Here is a 7,997-nt window from a genome sequence, read left to right on the forward strand (position 1 = left end):
TTTACCCCTTTAAGCCTTATTACTTTTGCATCCGGACTGATTGTCCAGAAAGGGACCAAAGAGAAAAGCATCGCTTACCAGAACTAGGAAATATTTCATCACAGCCGTTCATCAGCCATTTCCCCTCTTTCTTGCCCGTGGAGCTGCTCCTGAAAGGGTTGCCCCTTTCTGCTAGGATGTCACGAGCCGGAGATTAGAAGTAAATGCTCTGCAAGCCAAGCCGATCATCCCGCTGCGACTGCATCCAGGTACTGAAGCACAGGCAATGGAAAAGTCCATCAGCCAGTAGAAAACACAGGCGCACGCACACACACCCCCCCCGCCTCCCGCACCCCCCCAGCCACAAAGCAATAGGAGCTGAGGGAGGCTGGAGGCAGGAGGGAGAGCAGATGGGAGGGGGGTGGCTTGGGGGAACCAGGCAGCGGGAGATGCTAACGTGACAGATGTGTTGACTCTAAGTTAAACAGGAAATTGAGGATGTTCAACACAGGGAGGAAAGACACTGGCTCACGTTAAAGGCAAAGACTTTCCCTGGTCTTTCCCTCCTTTGCTTTCCCTCTTCCATCCAGGCTTCCCCTGGTGATTTCTAGCTCTAACCTCACATGCAGAAACAAGCCAAGGTTCACACTGACTCTGCCTGCATGTCCGGGCAATGCAGGAGCTGCAGTGCCAGACAAGATATTTCCAGTCCTAGCAGTGAGTTGGGAGACTAGTCATTTATTCCCTCTTCAACTCTAACTCCCCTGAAGTTATTTAAATGGCATCCTCTAGATGACAGGAGTAAAAGAGGGAAAGCTGAACAGCAGGACGAGGCTTTCAATTTGTCCCAGTTCTGGGCAGAGGAAAATACAATAGGATCGAAATCCTGATTTAGGTTATGTAGGTTAAGCATCAGAGAGTAGAATAAATTGATTTAAATGCAGGAAATATAAAGTGCCTTGGCGCACTTAACTTCCCCATGAATAACCCTGACTTTTCAGCAGTTCAGACAAGGGTGGCCAGGGTGAGTCTGGGGGATGATGGCTGTACTGTGAGGGCTCACAGGGTTAGAAACCAGGGGAATGTAACTCCAGGACAAGGTGAAAAGATGTCCAGGCAACAGTAAAATGCAAAGAGAATTGGGGAAATCAAAAGCCTGCCCTGATTTCTTAGTTAAAGCCTGGAAAGCAGGGTGAAGGGAAACAAACCATACTAGTTTTGAGATGTATCCCAGTTTCTAGAGATTAGGGGAGAAAAAAGGGTGACACCACCACAAACCCAGATTGAGAAAATCAGTGGTGTCAGCTGTCTCAGTCTGCTGGACAAGAACTTTGTTTCTGCCTCAGAAGATCCCCCCCTTTTCTGCTGCCTGTGGCACTGGGGGGAAGACCCGCTTTGGCATCCCTGCGGAGCTGGGTGTCAGCCTGGTATAGCACAGCCAAGTCTTTCTCACTCTTTCCCCCACCAAAGCTTTGTCCCAAAACCCACATGTGGAGGCGATAAAAATGTTTCCTCTATGGCATGTACAAATCCCCAGGGTGATATAAGTGACAAGACTTTTTTTTTTTTTTTTTTTTTTTTTCTAGCAGCTGTGCACTATATAAAGAACAAAAATCTGTCTTCTCTACACACAGGGCACTTGCCCCATAACTGTGAGTGAAATATTCAGGTTTTGGTGCAATCCAGCCTGCCTCCCTCCTCACATCCTATTCCCTCCCCACACCCCCACTGTCCCTGAGCTGTGTTATTGGCCTCCCTTCAACATTTTAATGGAGTATTGACAGTGATCCATTCACACTCCAAACAGATGAACTTGAGTTGCATCCCCAGAATCGCATTTGCAGGGCCAGCCCAAGCAGGTGGGTTTGTAGCATCTTCTCAGATGTATTGGCTGCAGTTCAAAAAGCATTCCTTTTTCTGGTTAGAGAAATATCTTGAAAAAGTCTAGCGAGGATATTACACTTTGGAAGACTGCTGCTTTGGGTCTCTTGTCCTTCCTCCTACCTGCTGCTGCACTCCCTCGTCTCCACAATTATTTATAAAGCTCAGTGTTCTTTCCTAATCGGGATGCCATAATGTTCCCTGTTGCCTTGCACGTCACTTGTGTGTCACTCTGTGTCTGGGCCCATGGTGACCTCTCGGAGCACTTGGCAAGGCTGGCAGCAGCCAAATGAGTCATCAGCAGCCTGCCCCCACCTCTCTCCCTCCGGCCATTGCCACCCTGGGTCCCACCGAGCCCGGCTGCAGCAAGGGAGGACTGGGGGAGTTTAAAGCAGTCTAATCCCCAGGCTGGATAATTCATGGGAAGAGGATTACCCATTCTGTGCAGAGTCCTTACCTAAATATAGACCAGCCTTCCCCTTGCATGGCAGTCTGTGTGTCATGGAGACATTTTCCCTGCACTGTTTCTCCATCCAGTTTTAGGGGGTTAACTCTGCTCTCGCTCAAATCTGGGACAACCCGGTTTTAACCCATGGAGTTACAATGCAATAAAACAGGGGTTAGTAAAGCAGAGGCAAGACTGTAGCTCTGTGAAAGCCAGCAGGATCATGGCAGACTCATCCCCAGGAGCATATTTTCTCCATAATAAATGCCAAACTCCTTTAGAGGGGTCACAGCATGTACTGTCTTACTGTCTATTTGAAAACCAGTGTCATGGTCCTGAACTACAAAGCCTGGCAGCGTTGCATCAGGAGGGTAGAAGGGTAAGTGCTAAACTCAGATAATCCCATGGCAGGTTGCAGCAGCCTGCCCCGGGGAGCTGGGGATGGTGACCTGTCTCTGCTGCCTGCCCTCGGGGCTCTCCCGGTAGGTCACTGGGAGTGGGGGTTATCCCCACTGCTGAAGGGGATGGGTATTTTCTGGAGAGCTGCTGAAAAGGAAAAGGAATAGGCAACATGTTACCTTCCCTGCTTGCCCTCGCAGAAAGAGGGATCAAGTTGGGAGCTGTGGAAAGTATCTCGGATGGATTTGGCAGATCTCACCCTTCTCTTGTTTTTCAACTTCAGTCATCTTCCTCCTCCCCTCTGCCCCAGAAGGTGAAGCAAGGCCTGACACAGCTGACGCAGGCTCCCCTTTCCTACAGTGTCTTTTTTTTTTTTTTTTCGGCTGTTAAAGCCCTTATGGGACTTTTAGTCACCGTAACATTAAAGCATTCATTAGCACAAGAGTAATTCCATAATCTTTTCAGAAGAGAACAATTTCAGAGGTTCAGCTCATGATCTGGAAAATCAATTTGCTGACTTGATGATGCAGGAAGAGGATTTTCAAGGCTGGCTTTGGCTTCCCCAGCAGGACTGCTAACAGCCCTGGGACTTTGTGGCAAGGCCAGGAAAAGGCCACCCACAACAGCCCTGAGCAGAGGAGGAAGGACTCAGGGACTGGCACTCTGTGCAGAAAAGAAGGGAGCCAGGCTCATGCTGCATCAAGTGTAGGTTGTGACTCAAAAACCAGACCTGCCTTGCCAAGTTTTGTCCAGCAGTGTGCTGTGTAGGTAGGACAACATCACCATGGATCATGGGGGATATTCGTGCCTTTTTCATCTCTGCTACTTCATTTCACCGAAAGCAATTCTCCTAGCTCAGAGGTTATTATGATCAGGAAAAGGATGCATCTTCAGCATCCTGCATTTTCTCTTCAGGTTCAGGTTGGATCAACTCCTGTTTTGAAACTAAACTCATATACCCCGTGTACTAAACACCAGATCATGTGCTCTTACTCTCCTCATGGGATTCTTCACGTTCATTCTGACCGTGCTTTCAGATTTTGGTGCCCACACCCTACCTGCAGACAATCAGCCAGATCTGCAGAGGTCATCTGCATGTGCAAGGCTGACTTTTGGGGAGCACCCAGCTTGCAGGGTTGGGGACTGCATCAAAACCTGGCACGAAAGCTGCTCTCCCACCTATCTCCCTCAGTCAATAGTTGTCAGGTATCAGTGACTTTCATTCAGAGATGTTCCAGAACATAAATGGGTACAAATTGCATAGCTACTTCATGGGGCAGGCTTCTCATAACTGGACAAGCTGAACAGGAAGGTTGACTACTGTCAGCTGCTTTCTGAGTCTGTCTTTGATGCTCCAGGAGGGTTCCCCCAACACTTGCAATACACATTTGCTGCAAAATCATGTCAGGAAAACCAAAGGTTGTCACTGCATATCTGATCTCCAGTTGAGTTCATCTAATACTGGTGGACATGCCTTTCACAGCAAGGCCCTGAAGAGGGGAGCCATCAGCAGTTAACTAGGACCTCATGGAGCTTTTGAGGCCCAGGGCCCCCATGTAGGTGACTGCTGCCTGTGGCAGCTCTCTTGCAGGGGAGGGAGATGTTCCCCTCCTCTTTCTGCTGTGGGGTGGAAGAGGGCTTTTCTATTGGGAAGAACCTGAAGCAGCCCTGGATGCTGCCTCTGCTCCCACGCCCTCCTCCAGACTGTCCAGACAGGGCAGTCTGGCTGTGGGCATCCCACTGCATGAAGTGTTGGGGCCACATGTTAGGGCAGAGGCACTAAAGCGTATTTCCAAATGAGCAGCAGACATCTGGCTCAGTGCTTTCAGCCTGGGGTGATCAGTGAAGCATTATTGTATATTCAATATCTGGCTAAGCAAGCCATAGGATTAACTCTTTTCCTCTCTCTTCCCCCAAGCAATAACACTAGGGATCCAGAGGAGTCATGAAACAGCAATTTTCATGCCATGTCAGGCACTTGACTTACTCTCATCCTACCTGAAATTTCTGCCATGACTTCCCATGGCAGGAGATCCCTTTAAACTCTAGTATGTCCTTACAAATGCCCAACCTAAACACAGCGAGATTTCCTCTCAGCACGGAGCACCACCCTGCTCCTCACCTACACATTATAACCATCAGATTGTTACTCTTTTTCCCTTTTTTCCTGAGACAAGATCATCCCTGACAAGTAATGTCCTTGTGGAGCCAGTTCCTACCCATTATTTTTAATGGGATCTTGGTGCTATGGATCATATTACTGCAGTTTGACACAGGTAATGAAAATTTCCCTTGAACAGCACTTGTCCTCTAAATGAAAAATAGTCCCTGCAGAGATGTACATCTGGATGTGTTACAGGATGTTCTATAGGCATGCACACATGTACTGGAACTCCTCGCCAGAGAACCTGTGTCCCGCAATAGCCACTGTCCAGAGAGCCAGCCCCACCAACTACCAAAATCATCGCTTTCTCTCTGTGGCTTCATTCAGTCCTTCCTAACAGAGGTGACTAATTGCAGCTTTTAGCTTTAGCTGCATTTAAGCTTTCCTGGAGGCTGAGGAGGACAAGGAAGGGCGGACAATTAAAATGGGTGCTGGCAGTGCGGTAACCGGCGGGGTAAAGGGGGCTGGTGTGTGCAGGTACCGGCACACCCACACCCAGCCCCGGGGTGCCACCACCCACACAGTCACACACAGCTCCCACACGGATACCACGGCCCCTGCCCCCCCACGCAAACACCTTCTCCTTCTCCCCACTTCAGCCCACCGCGACCCGGACACACACTGGGAGCACTGCTTTAAAAACTGCTTCAGCCTGAGTTAAAACTCTGAAGCACAGCAACTCCCCCGCTCCCCGCAGAGAGCAAGGGCAGCGAGGCGGGGTAACGGGGCGAGCTTAAATTGCTGCTTCGCTCACAACTGCTCTGACCCCTCCAATCTCAACAGGCTAACAGAGCCCTTGGCAGCTCCCACCCGTTCATCCCAACTCAGACACCGACTCCGTGCCCTTGGGCATCTTCGTTTTCAGAGGCATCTTTTGCATTAGTTTTTTTTTTTTTTTTTTTTGCAGAGAGCTTTTCCCTGCCCCTTGAGCTGCCTCCCTGCCAACCCAGCGCTCAGCACCGAGACCCCGCGGGCTGCCAGCTCGCCGGCAGCTGCCTCGCACCCCTTTGCAGCAAAGCCGAGGGAGCGACTCGCTCTTACCTTGGGCAGCCCAAGCTGCCGGCGGTGCTGCTGCCTGCGCAGCGCAGCGCGGTGTGCGGCGCAGCGCGGCTCTGCGCTGGCATCTCCTCTAGCAGTGATGCAGTCCTGCCGGGCGCCGCATGCCAATGATGCAGCCCAGGGGATCCCAGCCGAGGGACCCCGGGGCTGGGAGGGAGCCCAGGGCTGCCTGTCCTACCTGTATCCCTGCCTCTCCCACCCCGGCTGCAGAGCGAGCAGGGAGGGAGTGTGCGGAGGCAGCCAAAAAGAAGGGGAGAGAGTGAGAAGCTGCACGGCAGGCAAAGAGAGAGAGAGGTGAAGCTTGTGTAATTTCATCATGGTAATAAAATCCAACCTAGTGCCTAAACATTGCAGCTCCCTAGCAGAGTTCTTCATTACATGGGGGATATTTTTTTTTTTTTTTTTTTTTTTTATATTGCTGTCATACAGGAATGTTTCTAGCTGTAAGTAGAAGGGAATCCCAGCATGACTGGGTATTATGCTGGCATCCTTCATCTCTCTACTTTATATATTAGACCATTGCTACACTCAAGCCCCCTCTCCTTGGGATGGATAGAGGGTGAGGCTGGTGAAGGTGTCCTATTTCAGGGATAATCCTACTGCGGGATAAACCTGTTTTGTTTAAAATACCCTTGTGTTTATAATTTGAGAGTTCACTGCCAGAAGAGCAGCGGCAGGAAAAAATCCTACTGTCCATGTCATTTTGTGCTTACAAGAGACCATGTGGACACAACAGTTGGAACATATTCTGCTATGGAAAGCTATTCACAGTAGTTTTCCATTATTAAAAGGAATAACGAGGTAAAACAAGGAGGAACAAAGCTCCTACCTCCTAAGAAAGCATTGCCAGTGCACATGGGGAGGGATGTTCAAACGCTGCAACACCCCCCCATGCAGAGATGCCCAAATTAGTCCAGATAATGGGAGCAATAAAGATATTCATTGGCAGATTTCCACTGCTGCTTCTGGTAACCTAACACTGAAGAGGAGTGTGGAGATACAGGCTTCTCAGAAAGGAAACAGGGATGGGTTTACAGGGCATCATGAATCCCTCGTACTTGCCAAAGGGATAGAGCAAAGAAGTGGAATGGAAAGTCCAGCCACTTATCCTGGCTCTGTCAGCAGGTGACATCTAGAAAGCTACTTTCCCACTCCGTGCCTCAGTTTCCCCACCTGCAAGACGGTGCTGGCGTTATGGGCCTCTCTGTGATATATAAGCACTAGGAGATATCACTCCTCTGGCTGTTTCCAGGGCCCCTCCAGGCACACACTCCACCTTTCTTCTCTGTCCTGTATTTTACATCCTGCTCCCCCTTCAAATCACCGATTTGAATCTCCAGCTCAGGTGTATTTGTAATTGTTAACAGCACTAAAAACTGGGCCTGAAAATTCTCTCTTCATCTGTTTGCTTGCTGGTACAATTCCTGTGACTGTACTGGTGGTACCAGTTCTGTGTGGAAAATGCAGCAGATGATTAATTTAAGGATTTTCACACCCACTTATTTAAAAATTGGAACTCAAATCCGAAGTTCAGCTTTATTCTCCCTAGCGCAATACATTAGTTTAATTGCATTTTGTGTTTGGTACAGTGCACTCATTACTTTGATGTGGGAGCACTTCAGAAGTCAAATTATTATCAGCACTCCTGTATGCTATAGGCCAAGTATCAAGGCCTTGGCAAAGCTAAAAAGCAAGCTAGTCTATCACAGTGCCACGGACTGCCAGTTTGCTTGCCTGTCATCATTCCTGTGAGTTTTCCAGCTCATTAATTCTTCAAATTCTTCAAATCACAGTAACTCTATTTGTGTGTGTCAGATCTGCTGCACCTTGTGTGGGTCATGCTCAGAAAGTGCAGCACCACTCATAACTGCGTTTCCCCAGAGAGGGTTCTGGGGCAGTCCGGGAGATGCTCTCCAAATTCCATCAAGGCTGTCCTCAGAAGAAGGCTGCTCTGCCCCATGTCACCTTCCACCTGCAGGTGGGTTCTCAAGCGAGAGAAGACATGGTAGGCTGGCCAAATGAGCACCTCAATGTCCCTGCTGGGCTCTTCTCAATTCCCAAGAAAATCCC

The 7,997-nt window shown here is 49.4% G+C and overlaps 1 protein-coding gene across 5 annotated transcripts in view; it reads right to left on the reverse strand.

Moving 5' to 3' along the window:
* SV2B (synaptic vesicle glycoprotein 2B) overlaps nucleotides 1-6,260 on the reverse strand; it is a 69,294-nt gene extending 63,034 nt beyond the window's left edge. For 3 of the 5 annotated variants that reach the window (XM_032994251.2, XM_032994253.2, XM_032994254.2), the window contains exons 1-2: nucleotides 5,910-6,260; nucleotides 79-251 (exon numbers count right to left, since the gene is read on the reverse strand). The gene's annotated coding sequence lies outside the window, so the exon portion shown is untranslated. Of the gene's footprint in view, nucleotides 1-78; nucleotides 334-5,909 lie in introns of those variants that run through there. The other 2 variants (XM_042804165.1, XM_032994252.2) reach the window with 2 other exon arrangements.
* Between the last annotated feature and the right edge of the window lie 1,737 nt (nucleotides 6,261-7,997).

This window comes from Tyto alba, unplaced genomic scaffold (assembly GCF_018691265.1).
Source record: "Tyto alba isolate M040663 unplaced genomic scaffold, T.alba_DEE_v4.0 Super-Scaffold_41, whole genome shotgun sequence".
Taxonomy (NCBI): domain Eukaryota; kingdom Metazoa; phylum Chordata; class Aves; order Strigiformes; family Tytonidae; genus Tyto; species Tyto alba.